Source organism: Canis aureus, chromosome X, assembly GCF_053574225.1.
Source record: "Canis aureus isolate CA01 chromosome X, VMU_Caureus_v.1.0, whole genome shotgun sequence".
In the NCBI taxonomy this organism is placed as follows: Eukaryota; Metazoa; Chordata; class Mammalia; order Carnivora; family Canidae; genus Canis; species Canis aureus.
In genome coordinates this window covers 1,911,100-1,929,015 of record NC_135649.1, presented here as the reverse complement: position 1 = coordinate 1,929,015, position 17,916 = coordinate 1,911,100, and the positions used below count along the sequence as shown (strand labels likewise).

Sequence of the window (17,916 nt, the reverse complement as noted above, 5' to 3'; positions counted from 1 at the left end):
AGCTGAAATCTAGAGTCAGATGCTCAACTTCTCAACCGGCTAAACCACCTAGGTGCCCCGCATCTGTTTTGTTTCTTAAGAGAGAATTTTATTTTAAAAGTGTCATCTTGGGGCAAGCCGGGTAGCTCAGCAGTTTAGCGCCGCCTTCAGCCCAGGGCGTGATCCTGGAGACCCGGGATCGAGTCCCACATCGGGCTCCCGGCATGGAGCCTGCTTCTCCCTCTGCCTGTGTCTCTGCATCTCTCTCTCTCTCTGTATCTCATAAATAAATAAATAAAATCTTAAAAAAGTTTTTTTAAAGTGTCATCTTCACGATGCCCAGGCGGCTCAGTGGTTGAGCGTCTGCCTTTGGCTCAGGTCGTGATCCTGGGGTCCTGGGATCGAGTCCTGCATCGGGCTCCCTGTAGGGAGCCTGCTTCTCCCTTTGCCTGTGTCTCTGCCTCTCTCTGTGTCTCTCATGAATAAATACATATAATCTTTAAAAGAAATTAAAAAAAATAAAAGTGTCCTCTTCAACTGCAAGGATGTCTGTTAAAGATCACAATTAAACATGCCAGAGGAGAAGCCATGTTGTCAAAATGCCCACTTAGCCCATGCAAACATCTCAAGCCCACTCTTTTTTTTTTTTTTTTTTTTTGAGAGAGAGAGCGCGCGCGCGCAAGCAGGGGCAGGGGCAGAGGGAGAGGGAGAAGCAGGCTCCCCATAGAGCAGGGAGCCCGATGGGTGGCTTGATTCCAGGAACCTGGGATCATGACCTGAGCCGAAGGCAGGCACTTCACCGGCTGAGCCACCCCAGGTGCCCCTCTGCTGATGTTCTATAACTGCATTATTAAGGTTCTTTTTCTTTTTTTAAACAAGAGAAAGTACACAGATGATAATGTTGGTAAATGTTAAGTGTCCATATTCACACAGAGACACAGTGTAATCTCTGAGCCCAATATCCAGAGAAAAGAAGAAAACAGTTAAAATTCTAGGCAGTGCTACACAGGGCCTCGCACCCCCCAGCTTCTGGCAGAACTAAGGGAACAAAAGATTTTTCTTCTTTCCCACAGAGCATAGAGGTGTTGATTCCATAAAGTTTTTGTTGAGACAGGAAGGATTAAAAATGAATTTGGAAACAGAAAGTGGTCGAGATTCTTTACCCACTGAATTCTATTCAAGGTGTTACCCCCCAAAATAACTTGAGAACCATGATATAGAGAAGAAAAGAGACTTCAGGGGCACCTGGGTGCCTCCTCAGTTGGTTAAGTGTCTGCCTTCGGCTCAGGTCATGATCCCAGGGTTCTGGGATCGAGGCCCACGTCAGGCTCCCTGCTCAGCACAGTCTGCTTCTCCCTCTCCCTCTACCTGCCTCTCCCCCTGCTTGTGCGCTCTCTCTCTCAAATAAATAAAAAAATAAATAAATAAATAAATAAATACTTTTAAAAAAGAGGAAAAGAGAGTTCAAAAAACATGGCAAATGAGTACAAGAGGAGAGGGGGAAAAAGACTGCAACTTGCTCCCAGGGACTGGAGAACATTAACAAAGGAAGGTTGGAATCCACCAGTGATCCATTACTCAGCTTCTCCTTCCTCCTCCTCTACTCTCCCCCCGCATCACCATCTTCATCTTCTTAACTGTCCTCATCTCCTTCATCAATATCTCCCAATCCTTCGTCTTCATCATCCTCTTCTTGTCCTTCCCCTGCTTCATCATCCACATTGGGAACCATTGGGAACCAAGCAGTGCTGTCATGGATTTGGCCAAATGTCGTCTTTGATGACCTCTCCTGACTCATCAGCATCTGCATCAGAATGGTCAGGAAACCAGGTGAAGAAGCTCTCTGGTGTCTCATGCAGTCTCTTCCTAGTGGTTTTTTTTTTTAAGATTTTATTTATTTATTCATGATAGACAGAGAGAGAGGCAGAGAGAGAGGCAGAGACACAGGCAGAGGGAGAAGCAGGCTCCACGCTGGGAGCCCGACGTGGGACTCGATCCCGGGACCCCAGGGTCACGCCCCGAGTCAAAGGCAGCCGCTCAACCACTGAGCCACTCAGATGCCCCTTCCTGGTGGCTTTATTCTGCTTTTGACTTGAATGTTTCTCATCAAATCCCTTCCAGATTTCCATTTGATTTCAGTGGACTTTGAAGATGGATCACCTCTTTTATTCAGATCAAATCCTTCGGCGGGAACGTTATTTTCGAACTAAGGGTTTTCATCAACATAAAAAAAAAGAAATCTCTTCTGTGCCCTGATTTAATATCTTCAAATTTGGTCACTTCGGCTCTTGGCAAATAATACAGCACCTCTTCATCGTCCTCCCCAGGCAGTGCAGCCCCTTGCGGATGGCTGACAAATGTTGTTATCCCTAAATTTGGAATTTTGGCAATAAAGTCTGACCTCTTCTGAGTAAAGGGTTGGTGGAAGTTTGTTTTATTTCTGTTCTACTTTCAAGATCTCGTCACTGGTTTGTTCATTAGGTCTGTCTATTTCCTTTTGGACTTCATCAATCTACTCAATTGCTTCTTGCTGTTCTTTTCCTCCCTTCGGCGAGGGCTGAGAGGCCGCCGTCTCCTCCGGCTTGGGGGCAAGAGGCAATCTAGATTTCTTCATTTGAGGCGGGAGCCAAGACTGGCGTTTGGGGGCCGTGCTGTGAAGAAAGCCCATGAACCAAGGGCAGATGCACGCCTGGAAGGAGCTCTGATTACTCTCTGCCTTTTCTTTTTCTAGAAATGTGTTCATTTCAACAGCATTCTCCAATGTATTGGCATAAAGTCATTCACAATACCCATTATTTGAAAATATTACTGCATCCATGGTTGGGTGCCACTTTCCATTCATGATATGGGTCATTGGTGCCTTTCCTCTTGGCTTGATGAGGTAGGTCAATGCTGTGATCCTGCCCGGGAAGCTTCCACGTCAGCCAGTCAGATCTGCTTGTCCCCCTGCTCTCTCGATGGTGTCACCACGCTGGTGACAACGTTCTACATTGGTGTCTGAAGTGGGAATGACACAAAGGCCCCATCTACAAGTGGGTAAACTTTATTCCAAACTTAAGAAAAAGGGGCTTTTCTCGCAAGTCAAACAGGACTTTTTCGGGAGAAAAACCTGGACTCTCTTCCACTGTGTTCCTGATCGAAGCTCTAAACCATATTGCTCGTTAGTTCTAATTAAGATTGCCACATCTGGTGTTTCTTGGAGATGTACCTGGGTCAACATGACCCAGGTGTCACCCACACAAGTCATAAAGACAGAGCAGATTTTTACCCCTGGGGAAAATAACATGCTTTACACCTGCTGAAGAAATGTGTCCAAGGATCCCCAGGTGGCTCAGCAGTTGAGCACCTGCCTTGGGCCTGGGGCGTGATGCTGGAGACCCAGGATCGAGTCCCACATCCGGCTCCCTGCATGGAGCCTGCTTCTCCCTCTGCCTGTGTCTCTGTCTCTCTCTGTGTGTCTCTCATAAATAAACAAATAAAATCTTAAAAAAAAAATGTGTGCAAACCCTCCTGTCTCTCTGCAGCCTGTCCCTGGGAGCTGCACCTTCTCAGGCTGGCTGCCTGCCTGCACTTGGGCACGTGCCTGTCATATCTCTAGCTAACACTGTGGCTTTCACCGTTTGGAGGTCTCCTCTGTGGTCACTCACCTCAAGGTAGCTGCCATCAGAGCAGGGCCCGGGCCCTCGGGACGCCGCAGCAGTGCGCTGTGCAGCTCGCGGAGTCTCTAGGCCTCCTCCCCAAGAGGGCGGCTACTGGCGGGGCTGGAGCTTTGGCTGCAGCGCTGGAGCTGGCTTCTGGGTTCTTGTGTGTCAACGTCTGGTGGCCACTTGAGGTTTCTGATCCGTCTTGCTTAGTTTCTCTTGTCTTTCCTGGTGAGAGCCTGAAAGTCCTGTTTCCGAGAATTGGGCCTGTGTTCCAGGATACACTACTGACCAGGCCCCTAGAGCATCTTTGTCTTCCAGTTTAGAAACCACAAGCCTTGGTGGGCTGTCCCGTCCCCCAGATCGTCCCCCAGATCGAAGTGTTCTTTCAGTGCTTGCAGTCTGGGGCCAGAGTCCTTGTGCCTAAGGGCTAGTGCTTTCTGCCTGGGCCAGCCCCAGCCCAGTAGCCCCCCCACCCCGTCCCCCCAGAAGCCAGGGCTCTGTTTACACTTAGCTTCTAGCTAGCTGCAGAACTGGTTCCGCCTGTTTCCTGTGGTCTTAGCCCACACTCTGCTCTTTGGAGCCCAGGGTATCGGCCACGCTGCAAGTCTGTGTCTTTTAAGGAAAGATACACACAAGTAGCTGGAGAAATGAGACAGGTGCACAAGCGAGGGGCCCTCCTGAGAATGGCCTCCTGGAGAAGAGTTGGGCTCCTGGGGCACCTGTGACATCTGAAGCGCGGCTGTCGCGGGTCTGAGTCTTGCACTGGGAGGGAAACAAGTGGAGGCCCAGCCAGTTCATGAGCCCAACCTCTACCCAAGCTCCCCGAGGCTGGTTCTGACTGCCTTTTCTTTATTTCTCCCCATCAGAACAACCAGAGGAATTTCGGGAAAATACACCAGTGGGCTAAGGCAAGACGGCCGGAGAAGCTGTGGGGACCAGTGTGACGCTGGAACCTGCCCACTGATTCCTAGCTTGCGCTCAGTGCACTCCAACGAGGTCCCTGCCCATCTGCACCCAGAAGTTCCTGAGCTTTCGGGCTCAGCGCTCCAGGGAGACACTGAAACTTGGGCACAGCCACCGTGGGGGAACTTCTGTCCCCACAGGAGGCCTCCTTGACAGTCTCCATCGTTGGGGGGGAGTTTGAGAAGATTCTTTGGCGGGGATGAAGGCGGGCCTTTGCCTTTTCCTCTTTATGCATGTCAGTGGGAGGAATTTGTTGTTGTTGTTTTTTTTAAGATTTTATTTATTTTTTCATGAGACAGAGAGAGAGAGAGGCAGAGACGCAGGCAGAGGGAGAAGCAGGCTCCATGCAGGGAGCCCGACGTGGGACTCCATCCCGGGACTCCAGGATCAAGCCCTGGGCCGAAGGCAGGCGCCAAACCGCTGAGCCACCCAGGGATCCAGTGGGAGGAATTTGTTTGAAAGGTAGCTTTGCCCGCATCTGGAGGAAATGAACCAATGAGGACACTGAGTCTCTCAGAGCCAAGGAATTCCTATTTCCATTGGTTTCAAAGACATTTGAAGACTAGAGGAAAACATTTTCCAATTTAAGCCCACACCTCTGATGCTGTGAGAGCACTCGCTCCTTAAGGTTAGGAAACCAGAAACCGCAGGCTGAGCTGAAGCCCAGGCAGGTTTCCTGAGCAAAACTCCACACTGCCAGGCCCCTCACAGCTCAAGGAGCCTGACTTCTTTTTGACCCGGAGGACAAGGAACCACAGGAGGGCTGCAAGGTCGGGGGTCCGGGGTTAGGGTGGTTCGGGGAGAGGCTGCAGCCGGGCTGCAAGGTCGTCAGGATGGCCCTGGAGTGGAGAGAGCAAAGATGGTGCTGCCCTGACAGAGGCCAGGGGCTACAAGGAGGGGATGGGCCCCCCAGCTCACACCCCAGGCCACCTCCAAAGGGCTGGCGCCAGAGCAGGGAGTGATTTGTGGTGACTTCTTTTCTTTTTCCAAGTGAACACACAGTTTTGGAACTGACTTTGTCTTCTTTTTCTTTAAAAAGGACCCAGATTGAGGGGCGCCTGGGGGGCTCAGTTGGTTAAGCAACTGGCTCTTGAGTTCAGCTCAAGGCATGACCTCAGGGTTGTGAGATTGAGTCCCCCGCTGGGCTCCGCACTCAGCGAGGAGTCTGCTTGTCCCTCTCCCTCTGCTCTTCCTCCTGTTCTCTCTCAAATAAATAAATAAATAAATAAATAAATAAATAAATAAATAAAATCTCTCTCTCTAAAAAAAAAAAAAGGACCCAAATTGTATAAACTTCAGTCCTCATGCAACGTAGGTCTGTCCTCTGGTATGCCTGTTTAGATATTTAAGTAAGTTAAAGATACCGATGTTGTGGGGGCAATAGCATATCTTGTTTTTTTTTTTCCTATGCACAAAGGTAATTTCCAAATGCTCCAAAAGGAAAAGAGAAAAATGAATCCATAAAATCACTGATTTCCCGGTCATCATACTCTAGTAAGTAAAGATAAAATATGTGTGAATAACCACATAAAACCAACTAAGCCATTAGTAAAAGTCTAAACAGTAGTCTTGCTTCCTCAGTATACTCTTTCTCTCTCTAAAACAGGTTTTGGATAAGAGAAAATGAAGGCTGGGTTTTTTTTTTTTTTTTTTTTTTTTTTTTTTTTTTTTTTTTTTAACTGCCATGATGTCCTGGTTGCTAAGTTACAGGATAAGGAACAAGGAAACACACATTGCTATCAGGCCAAACATTAACAGTTGTGAAGAAGCTTCAGAAACCCCCTCCTGTATTAAACACTCTTACTAATGTTTCAAGGGCTTTAACAACATAAGAGAGACAAATGGGGAAGTGGCCTCAAGCCTGACAGGAAAGGGAAGGCAGAGACGTTCCCCCTGCCCCACATGCCTCCACGGGGCCAATGGATGGGTGCCAGAGGCCCTGCCAGTCACGGGATTCTCTGGCCACTTAAGCTGGGCACTGGGTGGCCTTGGGTGGCTAAGACCCTGGTCATCACATTCATTTCCAGATGACAAGTCCCCTCATGATTTGTGATTAAAAGTTTGGGACCCCACTCGTGAAGTTGAGGCTTTAGTTGTACTCCACTTGGTAAAATGAGGGCAAGAAAACCATCTAAAAATCCCAAACTCCTTTAATATCTCTTTCCAAGGTAAACCCTTGGATAGTTTTTAAAAAAATATTTTATTTATTTATTTGAGAGAGAAAAAAGAATGAGTGGTGCGGAGGGGCAGAGGGACAGAGAGAGAGAGAGAGAGAGAGAGGGAAGCAGACTCCCTGCTGAGCAGAGATCTCAATGCGGGGCTCGATCTCAGGACCCAGAGATCTTGACCTGATCCGAAGGCTTACCCAACTGAGCCACCCATGCGCCCCTCTTGAATAGTTTTGTTAATTTGCACTTAAAAGATGGTTCTGGGGGTGACTGGGTGGCTCAGTTGGGTAAGCACCTGCCTTCGGCTCAGGTCATGATCTTGGAGTTCTGGGACTGAGCTCCACATCCAGCTCCCTGCTTGGAAGGGAGCCTGCTTCTCCCTCTCGCTCTGTCCCTCCCCACGCTCAGGCTCTCACTCCCTTTCCCTTTCAAATAAATAAATAAAAATCTTTAAAAAACTAAAAAAAAACTTAAAAAAATAAAGAAAATATAGCTCTGTCTTCCATCCAATCTTATTACAGTATAAAGGATCATGCAAACAGTACATTTGGTTTTTTGCAATATATGAGATGTATTTATTATTAATTTCTTACAAGAAGCTTTATTAAGTGGAACTTCCTACTCTCAGGAGACTTACCCTGTACATCAGATACGTTATCACTTCCTACGCTAAACCCTTATGGTGGGACGCCTGGGTGGCTCAGCGGTTGAGCATCTGCCTTTGGCTCAGGTAATGATCCTGGAGTCCTGGGATCGAGTCCCACATTGGGCTCCTCACAGGGAGCCTGCTTCTGTCTCTGCCTCTCTCTATGTCTCTCATGAATAAATATATAAAATCAATAAAAAATAAAAAATAGGGGCAGCCCAGGTGGCTCAGCGGTTTAGCGCCGCCTTCAGCCCAGGACCTGATCCTGGAGACCTGGGATCGAGTCCCACGTCGGGCTCCTTGCATGGAGCCTGCTCCTCCCTCTGCCTGTGTCTCTGCCTCTCTTTCTCTCTGTCTCTCATGAATAAATAAATAAAATCTTTTTAAAAATTAAAAATAAGTAAAAATAAACACCTATGGTTGTGTGAATGTATATACATGAGTTGAAATAAATTGAGTTAAAACAGTTAATGTCTTTATTTGAAAAATTGATCCTTTTAAACTTCCAACAATAGCTGTAATTATGTAGTCCCACAAAGTTTCCCTACTTTTTATAGCGAGTACTTTTTTATTCACCAACTGTGGTTGTATTGTTCTTCAATGTCAGCCTACTATGATTTCTTAATCCATTGACTTTGTGACCTTGGGTGAATGACAAATTGAGACAGTTAGCAAGTAATCTCTACCTGGACAACCTCCAAAGGAATTAAAATTCATACAGACAGGGCACGCAGAAGTACTCTGTTCTTTTTTACTTATATATTGTTGTCTGTGTAGGAACACGAGTACCCCTCATCGCACTCAAACTCAGAAAGTCACTGTAGTATAAACACTGTTTTGTGCTATGCCTGGTTGTTTTCATCATATTTTAAAAACCTAAAGCTTTAAATAATACTGACATCACATCTTTACTGTGACTGTACATAAGTGTACATTTGCATAATACATATAAAGGTGTATTAAGTCAATAAATGGTTTAACAGCTTATGTATAATAGAGTAGAGAGGCTTGGGTCTTTAAGTAATTGCTAGCTTTTCGCACGGGTACTCTACCCAGAGAGAGGGCAGAGGTTTTTCTCACGCTAGTAGGAACCGACAGCTCAAAATTCTGTTAACAGTCGTGCTTCTCTGCCCCCCCTCAGCATGGGTACTTCACAACAGACGCCAATTATAAGAAAATAAGCAAGCAAGCAAAACAAGTAGCAAAGGCTCTATCTTAGAGGAGGAGCTAAAATTCCTACTGGTGATCATGTTACTTTCTCCTGTGGGTTGTTATCAAATATTGTGACTCTGGTTACACTGTCAAGGCCATGGGCATTTCTGCTTCTAGGGCACCTGTGCTCTTATCAAACAACTGACCAGTCTCTTCTCACAACTCTCTTTGATACTGGCCTTCCCCCAGATGAGTCCTCAAATTAATAATGGTGAGGAGAGTCTTCTCCACGCCACCCTGCTTGGTAGTGGGCTGCTTTGCAGCGCCATGGTTTGCTCCTCTGCCTGGCTTGGGCGACCCACTGTGTGGTGCATGAGAATAAAGGGGGGGTGGTGTTGGGAATAACGAGGCATGATCACAATGGCCCACAGTTATTAAGAACAACTCAATGGGATTATAAAAGCTACCCTGTGCATGTCTTAAAATGCATTTAAGGGACGCCTGGGTGGCTCAGCGGTTGAGCAATTGCCTTTGACTCAGGGCGCGATCCTGGAGTCCCGGGATTGAGTCCTACATCGGTCTCCCTGCATGGAGCCTGCTTGTCCCTCTGCCTGTGTCATTGCCTCTCTCTCTGTCTCTCATGAATAAATAAATAATTAAATAAAACAAAAAATGCATTTAAACATGTTCTGGCAGAAAGGAATAGAATACTGGTACATGCTGCACTGTAGACCACTCTCAAAAACATCACGCACCTCACAAGGGGTCAGAAGGCAGAAACAGTCAAAAAGTGAGTCAACAGGTGAATGAATAAACAAAATGTGGTCTAGCCACGCAATTGAACGTTATTCAGCTGTAACAAGGAATGAAGGTGTGACACCTGCTCCAACATGGATGAACCCGGAGAATATGATGCCGAGTGAGAGAAGCCAGGCACAAAAGGTCACACACTGCACGATTCCATTGATTACGGAATGCCCAGAATAGGACAGTCCACAGACACAGAAGCACATTATGGGTTGCTAGGGGCTGGGGAGAGCAGGCGCTGGCAAGGGGCCGCTAATGGGTCCAGGGCTTCTGTTTGGAATGATGGGAATGTTCTGCAGTGAGTGGTGATAGTTGTACAACCCTGTGAAGGTACTGAATGCCACGGAACGGGACATTTCAGGATGGTTGACTTTGTGTTATATGAATTTCACTTGAATAAGAAAGCCCTTGGGGCGCCTGGGTGGTGCAGTCAGTTAAGCATCAGACTCTTTGTTTCGGCTCAGGTCATGATCTCAGGGTCATGGGATCGAGTCCTGCCTCCAGCTCTGCGATCAGCGCGGAGTCGCTTGAGATTCTCTCTCCGTCTCCCTCTGCCTCTCCCACTCGTTCTCTTTCTGTCTCTCTCTCTCTCTCAAACAAATAAATAAATCTTTAAAGAAAAAAAAAAAGAAAACACGTAAAACACGTTCTGGTAACCAAAGAACTTCTTTTCTTTTCTTTTCTTTTCTTTTGAATTCCATTTATTCATTCATGAGAGACACCGATTGAGAGAGAGGCAGAGACACAGGCAGAGACACAGGCAGAGGGAGAAGCAGGCTCCACGCAGGGAGCCTGACGTGGGACTCGATCCCGGGATCCCAGGATCGTGCCCTGGGCCGAAGGCGGCGCTAAACTGCTGAGCCCCCCGGGGAATCCCCCAAAGAACTTTGAGAATGAAGGTTTAGATGCTCGTATTTTTACGCAAGAGCTAATATGAGTGCTCTTGGCTCTTGGCACAATGACTTTTATACCTTCTCTAAGATCATATTCCAAGGTTTTAAAATCCCCTTGTTTATTAATAGCGTTAGTGACACACAAAATGGACAGATTGTCAGGCTCGGGGAGGCTGGAAACAAATGGCCCAGCAGGACCGTGTCATGGTGCACAGCCCGGCCACCATGTGCGCATCAAAGCTTATCAAGCGGTGACAACATGGACACCAATACTTGGGGAGGGCGGTGCTGCTGTCATGGCCCCCCTACTGAAGACCTCGGTGCCACCTGCTTAACATCTCCCTTTGGTCCCTCACGTTTTCCCTCAGATGTGGGGATGACGGAGCACTTCTCGCTGGACAGGCGGACTGTTTCTCAAGACGGCCGCCCCAGTCGCTTCCGTTCTGCACAGCCTTTTGCAACATGGGTTGACCACTCCTCTTCCCAACAAGAGGTGGGGAGCCTATTTCCCCTTCTCTTGACCAGGCCCGGCCCGGTGACTTCTCTTGACTAACAAAACGAGGCAGAAGTGACACTGGGCGACTTCCAGAAGAGGCTTCACAGTTTCTGTGTTTGCCCTCTTGGAAGCCGGTACTACCGTGGAGAGAAGTTCGGGCTGTCCCACGCGAGAGGCCCTGAGGAGAGAGGAGCCCTGGAGGATGAGCTGGCACATGAAAGAGCATAATACACCCCAGCTAACAGCCAGCGCCAACTGCCAGACATGAGACTGAGGCCATCTCAGATGTTCCAGCCTCCTTGGCTATGCTCCCAGCTGAATGAAGTCACACGAGGGACCCCATGTGGAGCAAAGAACCACCCCCCAGAGCTCACTCAATGCATAAAACTCATAAGAAATGACAAATCACTGTTGTTTTAGGCCACTCCGTTCTGGGGTGGCTTGTCGGCACATACACTTGAGATCCAGACCAAATCCTAGAATATATGTAAGCTCCTGAGAATAGCCCAAAAGTTCTTGAAAAACACGCCTGAAAAGCTTGCAGGGGACTAAAGCTCAGGATGCCTAGGACCAATTCCAACCAGAAGCAGATGACTTCCTGGGGCAGGCTGCTGGCCCGGGACCAGTGGAGTAAGGCATAATTACAAAGGCCTTTCAGGGAACAAGTGAAACTGATGAGGGAGAGCCAGCTGTCATTATCTGTCCTAGAATATTTTTGGCATTGTCCTTAGTGCTCCATTTTCTAGTAGTCGTGTACAATGAAACCTTTTCTTCTTGCTCTTCCTCTATTTCTCCATTTAAAAGGTGACACTTGCACAGACTGGCCTGAACAGCCCACTGACATCAGGGTCACATTAGATTTCCGAGAGGCCATCACGTGCATAATGCAATGCACAAAACGTGCAAGAAAACCTGAAGACGGTGACGACGGATCGAGGTTCAGACGCTCGGGTAACGCACGGACTCAAAACACCACACCCATCTTTTGAGAGAGGAATCTGTGCCGAGAGCATATTAGCCTTGCCTTGTACTCATTCAACTTTGCCTTGGCGTTCTGAGCCGGCACCCCCAAAATTCGTGTCGTTCTCCCATGCAAAATACATGCATTCCATCCCCACAGCCCCAAAGGTCTTAACCAGTTCCAGCGTTGACTCAAAAGCCCAAAGTGCAAAGTCACATCTAAGTGTTGTAGAAATCAGAAATGGGTAAGACTCGAGGTCTGATTCATCCTCAGGCACATTCCTCTCCAGCTGTGAACCTTTAAATCAAACAAGTTCTGAATTTCCAAAATATGGTGGAAGACAGGCAGAGGGTAAACACTCCTGTTCCAAAAGGGAGAAGTTGGCAAGAAAGGGCTGAAAGATCCCAGGCAAGTCCTAAACCCAACAGGGCAGGGACGCCTGGGTGGCTCAGTGGCTGAGCTTCGGCCTTTGACTCAGGGTGTGATCCTGGGGTCCTGGGATCAAGTCTCACGTCGGGCTCCCTGCCTGGAGCCTGCTTCTCCCTCTGCCTGGGTCTCTGCCTCTCTCTGTGTGTCTCTCATGAAGAAATAAATAAAACCCTTCAAAACCCAACATGGCAAACAACATCAAATCGGAGGTTCTGTGTGTGTGTGTGTGTTTTTTTTTAAGATTTTACTTATTTATGGGGGATCCCTGGGTGGCTCAGCAGTTTAGCACCTGCCTTTGGCCCGGGGCATGGTCCTGGGATCCCGGGTTCGAGTCCCACGTCGGGCTCCCTGCATGGAGCCTGCTTCTCCCTCTGCCTGGGTCTCTGCCTCTCTCTCTCTGTGTGTGTCTCTCATGAATAAATAAATAAAATCTTTTTAAGAAAAAAATTTTACTTATTTGTTTGAGAGAGAGAGAGAGAGCACAAGCAGGGAGAGAGGCAGAGGGAGAGGGGGAGGGAGAGGGAGAAGCAGACCCCCTGCTGGGCAGGGAGCCCGACACGGGCTTGATCCCAGGACCCTGGGATCATGACTTGAGCCGAAGGCAAGCGCTTAGCCCACGGAGCCACCCAGGCGCCCCCTCAAATCTGAAGTTTTGAGAGTCCTGTTCTTGACCCCGATGCTCTGGCCGCCAGGCCCGCGGGGTGGGGGGTCCTGCCTTCCCGACACCGTGGAGCATCCTGCGCCCGTGGCTTTGCCGGGCACGGCTTGCAGCTGTGTACCTATGGCCCTGCCATCCGGCTGGTCCCCCGGGGTGGCCCCAACCCTGCCGCCCCTGCTGGACTTTGCCGCAGCCACGGCCGTCTGCCTGGGTCACACGTGTGCATCTGCAGGTGGCTCCACCCTTGGAGACCCAGGCAGAGGGAGCCTTGCGCCCCAGAGCTCGGCCGGGCGGGAGGCAGCCTTGGGCATAAGGGGTCACTGGGCCCAACAGCTCTGGGCGGGCGTCCTCTGGCCTGATGCACCCAGGCCGTGCCCCCCCACCCCAACACCGAGGAGGCAGCAGTGACAATCTCTGAAGGCTCTTCGCTGTCCTTGCTTTGGAAGAAGAGCTGTGCGGCCCGGCCCCCGCCTGCCTGCCTGGTCCTTCCCCCGGCGCGGCCGGCGGGCTGCCTGCCGGGGTGGCTGCGAAGCCCGGGGGTTCACACCCACGCGGTCTCCTCACCACAGGCTCGCGTGACCACACCCTGAGTGTTCTCTTCCCAATATGCTTGCTCATATTTTGCAATATGGCTAGGCTGAGAATTTTCCAAATTTTTAAGTCCCGCTTCCCTTTCGATTAAGCATTCCATCTTAGAGTCATCGCTGCTGGAATTTTACTGAAAGCAGTCAAGGGAAGCCAAGCTGTGCCTTCACCACTTTGCTTCGCTATTTCCTCAGGCAAACAGCCAATGCCATCGCTCACAGAGTCGACCTTCCACGGGACACTAGGACGTGCACACAACACAGCCAGGCCCCGGCCCCATCACCAGGGTGGCCTTTCCTCCGATTTCCCAAAATGTGTCCCCATTCCCGTCCTTATTTCTCCCGACGGTCTGTGCATGGCTCCTGAGGTCCCAGGAGGCGAGGGCTGGGGGCCCGGCTCTCCTCCTGGGCTTCAGGGACCTCATCACAATCGCCTGCAGGGGCCTCTCCGCGTGACCGGGCTCCGAGGCCCCCTTTCCGTCCCAGCCCGTTGCGGCCCCCGAAGCAAGGGCCACCTGCCTGGATGGCTTCTGAGCCGCAGCGGGTTCTGAGGGTGCTGCGGGCCCGACGTCACAGACAAGGGGGCCTGCGTGGTGGCAGTAGGGCCCTCCTGGGGCTGGCACACTTCTCGCTGTGCCCCGACGTGGGAGAAGGGGGGGAGGTCTTTCCTGGGCTGCTGCTTTTCTTTTTTTTAAGATTTTTAATTTTTTATTCATGAGAGAGACAGAGGGAGGCAGAGACAACAGGCAGAGGGAGGAGCAGGCCCCACGCAGGGAGCCCGACATGGGACTCGATCCTGAGACCCCAGGATCACGCCCTGGGCCGAAGGCAAGCGCTGAACCGCTGAGCCCCCCGGGGACCCCCCCGGGCGTCCTTAATAAGCGCCCGTTTCACCTCGCAGGGCTCCCCTCTCATGACTTACTCGCTTTCCCAAGGCCTTACGGCCTAACGCCGGCACACGGAGCGCTGCGACCTCAACCTAAGCATCGGGGACGCAGGTGCACAAACCTGGCGACCACAGCAATGCTACAGGACATTTGTAACTGAGCTCAGGGGCGGTTTACAGCGACTCAGAGGAGCAGCCCACGGGCAACTGGTTGGTCCCTAAGCACCGCGGTGCCGTTTCCCGCCGGCCACCGGGCTGCAGAGCGCGCTGCGGGTCGCACTGGTCAGAGTCGATCCTCTTGCCTCCTAGACTATGAGTGGATAAATCGATTTTGTGATCACGATGCCACCAGAAACATCCCTTGTAAAGGTTAACTGATCACAGTCAGCAGAGCGGGGCTAAACCTCGTGGAAAATGGCCTGGGGCCTCCGGTAAGGGGGACCTGGAGGGTCACAGCAAGAAGCCAGCCCCCCCACACACACCCGAGCAGGAGGGCCCCCCCCCCCCCCCCGGCAGTCCAGTCAGACCCGGTGGAGTGAGCTTTCAGTCCTCGGATCCCTGACTCCAAGGCGCCAAGAACATTTCTAGAACAATAGAAACAAAACACATCGCTTGTAACAGTGTGTAAAAAAGGGAGGACAGATAAAGAACACGCAGCAACAGATAAAGGGAATATGCACAATCAAAACAAAGGGCCTTGAGCGACAGGAAAGACTACGGGTAGAATGGATTCACCCCAGGCTCCTATTTGGAGTATCTTCTCTAACGTGGCAGACAGCTAAAGGGAACCATATTGTCTGGGCGCATCTTGTTGATAATTTTAATTGCATGTTATATTGTGTAAGCTTTTGTCTGATTCCCACTGTCTGTGGGAATGAAAATAAAAAACCAATTAACTGGACCACAAATTGAATGAATGATCTTAATGCAGAAAAAGACAATGGGAATGTACTAATGCCACCGAGTTGCACACCTACAAATGGTTACGGTGGTTAATTTTGTTATGCGCACTTTACCACAATATAAAAGTCAATTAAAAAAAAAAAAGATAAGGAGGAGATTTCTGGGTTCGGGTAGGAGTGGGAAGGCAGCAAAACACCCGAACTCCTCCGCTTCTAGAGAAAGACTGACACCCCCCCCAGCCCCCACCGATGTGTGAGACTCTGGAAACCGGGGGGGGGGGGGGGGGGGGGGGGGGGGGGGGGTCTGCAGGGCCAGAAGGCACTGGGGAGGCGGGGCAGTGGGGCTGGCACAAGGGTCCCCTTGGTCCCCGACACGCGACGACCAGGATCCGCCCGGCAGGACGCGGCCCCATGCTGCACGGGGACAGCTGGCCACGGATGCGGGAAGGATGGGGACAGAGGCGGGCGCGGGTGCAGGTCCAGCGAAGAAAGCAGAAGCGGCCCAGGGCGCCGCGGGGCCACCGGGCAGGGCGAGGCGCGCGGCGACGCCAGGAGAGGGCGCCCGAGAGCCGGAGCGCCGCGGAGCCGGGGCCGCGGGGGGCCCGCAGGGGGCCCGCCGAGGACCCAGGGCCCAGGGCCGCCCGGCAGGCGAACCCAAGCCCTTCCAGCAAGAGCTGTGGAGCGTTCTGCGCGCCAGTGTGGAGTCAGGGCCTTGCACAGACTCCACTGCTGTCAGGAATTCGTTCTGATGCTCGGTTTGTCGCAAGTGTGGCCTGGGGGGCCCCCCTCGAGCTGGCCCCCCGTGTCCTTTGGCCGGTCCCCACCCTTGCTGACTCCACAGAGATGCTCCAGGCTCATCCTGTCCGTCTTTGGGTAGACAGTCCTGGGAAACGTGAATACAATGTATAATCTATACCCCTGGGTTTATTTATTTTTTTAAATCACCCTTTATATTTTGAAGTGTATCGTTCAAACCTTTTTTCTTTTTTTTTAAGATTTTATTTATTTATTCATGAGAGACACACACACAGAGAGGAGAGAGAGAGGCAGAGACATAGGCAGAGGGAGAAGCAGGCTCCACGCAGGGAGCCCGACGCGGGACTTGATCCTGGATCTCCAGGATCATGCCCCCAGGCTCAAAGCAGGCGCTCAACCGCTGAGCCACCCATGGATCCCCTATTTTATTTTATTTTATTTTATTTTATTTTATTTTATTTTATTTTATTTATTCATGAGAGACACACAGGGAGAGAGGCAGACACACAGGCAGAGCAAGAAGCAGGCTCCGTGCAGGGAGCCCGATGTGGGAATCGATCCTGGGACTCCAGAATCAGGCCATGGGCCGAAGGCAGGCGCTCAACCACTGAGCCACCCGGGGATCCCTTTTATTTTATTTTTAAGTAGGCTTTGCACCCAGCCTGGAGCCCAACAGGGGGCTTGAACTCACCACCCGGAGATCAAGACCTGAGCTGAGATCAAGGTGGGGAGCTTCACTGACTGAGCCCCCCAGACACCCCCATATACCTGTGGATTTAAAACAATGAGTTCACATGGATTTTGCCAATTTTTAAAAAACATTTTATTTATTCATGAGACACAGAGAGAGGCAGAGAGACAGAGGCAGAGACAGAGGCAGAGGAAGAAGCAGGCTCCATGCAGGGAGCCCGACGTGGGACTCGATCCCAGGACCCCGGGATCACTCCCTGAGCAGAAGGCAGACGCTCAACCGCTGAGCCCCCCAAGCGTCCCTCGAATTTGCCAATTAGCATGCAGTATGACATGGCCTCTCTCTGCCCCGGATGATCAGGATTCGTGAGGCAAACGTCTCATGTCCTCTGTCCTAGGATGTAAAGAGCCGGCTTGCACAGGGCAGTGCTGACGGGGAAAGGGAAGCGTCCACACAGCCTCTGCAGCACGGCCTCCCATCGCCTGACCCCGCAGCGCTGTGCGTCCCGTTCAAGTCCGCCTCCCACCCGAGGCTCCCGCCGGGCAGGGGCTCTCCCGGGCCTCCTGTGCGCAGACGCTGCTCCAACGAACCCCAGGGAGTCACGAAGTGACAGGCCCTGGCCTAACCCAGCTTCAAGCCCAAAGCCAAACAAGGGCTGGGCCTCTCTGGAGTGGTGCCCATAGGGGACACCGATACTTGCGGAGCAGCGGTGCCACCGCTAGGGACGCGCGCGGTGCTCCCTTAGAGACCTCAGTGTCAACTGTTTAAGGACTGCTTTTTTTTTTTTTTTTTTTTTTTTTTTTTTTTTTAATTTTTTTTTTTTTTTAAGGACTGCTTTGTATCACGCAGGATTTCTCTTACACGTGGAACTGATGGAGCATGTCTCCCTTGACATGATATGCTGTTTCCAAAGATTTTCTACCATTTTTAAAAATATTTATTTTATTTATTCATGAGAGACACACAGAGAGAGAGAGAGGCAGAGACACAGGCAGAGGGAGAAGCAGGCCCCACGCAAGGAGCCCGATGCAGGACTCGATCCCGGGTCTCCAGGATCACACCCTGGGCTGAAGGCAGGCGCTAAACCACTGAGCCACCCAGAGATTCCCAAAATTTCATAATATTATAACTGAACCCCACTTGCATTTCTTCTCAGCGGAGGCATGGTGAATTTTAATTCATTCCGATTTCAAATATTTACACCAAAACTTTCTAGCTGTGACTTATTGATTCTGTTTGTTTCTGTGGATACAAAGGCCTCGGGGGATGAGCTGCTCAGGTCTGAGCATTACGGGGGAAGA

The 17,916-nt window shown here is 50.6% G+C and overlaps 1 pseudogene; it reads right to left on the bottom strand.

Annotated features, from left to right (window-relative positions):
- Positions 1–1,364: 1,364 nt before the first annotated feature.
- On the bottom strand, positions 1,365–3,633 carry LOC144307734 (protein SET-like; annotated as a pseudogene).
- Positions 3,634–17,916: the final 14,283 nt, after the last annotated feature.